Genomic DNA, 1,542 nt, shown 5'->3' with positions numbered 1-1,542 from the left:
AAGCAAAAAGGAATTATAATCTTAACACAGTTAGGAAAAGGTCCATCAAACGAATGAAAGCATCATTCTATTTACAAAAGCAGCGGTTATGTTATAACTGAAAAAACCCAACAAACCCAACGTAATATGTATTCCATTATTACATCTGGTAACAGCAATATGCAGTCTAGCACTCATATAGCAAAAATTAGCGGTTCCCAGAAATCTTTTCGTTGTGTATGAATTTACGCTATGTATGTGTTTCAAATACAAATAAATAATATAAATATGTTTAAAGATAATAAATAGATAACTGAAAATAATATGTTCGTTATGTGCGTGTTTGACTATGTGCGTGTGTCGCTATATGAGTGCAAGACTGTATTGTATATCCGGACGAAAATGAGTGTAAAATGAGTAATAGTGATAAGTAGAACATCTTTTGAGAAAAACCTTTACCCTTCAAGTGTCTTGTAATTCTGTGGGTTCATTTTCGTTCCTAGCAAAGAGTAAGAAGACAGTTTAGGTTTGTGTGAAATAGCAAAAAATTAATATCACACATAATTGAACTACCATTTTATGAACTGGGGGGCTATCAAAAAGAATATGTCAGCTCAAAGAGAAGTAAAAGGAAACTATGACTAAGCTCAGATAAGGACTTTTCGCTATGAATAACAGTTACCCTTTTCCCTTTTTTTCTGTTGCAAAATCAAAATTGGAACGCCTTACATAGTTCTACAAAGTCTAAAGTAATACTCAGAATGAAAAGAGACATCTCATGTATGAGTTACCCTTAGATCTAAAGAGTTGTCAGCTATGTTGAAAATTATAAAACATTATGAGCACCGGAGACAATGTTCACTAAGGGTAGAATAATTGAAAATTACATTATAGGAACCAAAAACCTAACTCTGAAATACGACATAAATAAACTAAGTTTGCTCTAAACAGTGACGGGTCTTCAACGACTCTAGTGGTTACATAGGAAAAAGATTTCAAATTTAAAGATAGGTTTAAATAATGACCTGATAGTGATAGCCTTACAACTTGGACGATCCGCTTTATCATCATGCAGGTGAAAACAATCTCAGTGTGGAGGGTATGTTCAGAGAAATGACTGTACAAACAAACACGTAATAATGTATTGTCTTAAAGTGAAATATTTCACAAATGAAGTGATAACGCATAAACGTTAATTCATGCGAACCAGAATCAGCATTCTGAAGAGAATAACCCCGAGGCAGTTTGTACGCTTTTAAGAATAATTCAATTTAAAAAACAAAACGATGTAACTTTGAAATTAGACACTAGCACCCTTAACACACGTATGGATAGTCATTAAGTAACTGCCTATTTAGACTAACAAACCTCCCCACACGCATTTGACAATAATACTGCCGATAGGTTATTGTTATTGTCTAAGCTTGAATGGAAACTCTCATAATAGGTAGAATCAATAGTTTCTTTCACATAAAAACCCCTATCTAGGAAGAAGAAAGTTAACAACAAAAAAACAATAGTAATACAAGGTACAGGTACCTTTTTGTGGAGAGGGGGGGAAAA

Source organism: Aplysia californica, unplaced genomic scaffold (genome assembly GCF_000002075.1).
Source record: "Aplysia californica isolate F4 #8 unplaced genomic scaffold, AplCal3.0 scaffold00085, whole genome shotgun sequence".
Lineage (NCBI taxonomy): Eukaryota > Metazoa > Mollusca > Gastropoda > Aplysiida > Aplysiidae > Aplysia > Aplysia californica.
The sequence above is the reverse complement of the archived record's forward strand: the minus strand, read 5'-3'. Positions refer to the sequence as shown.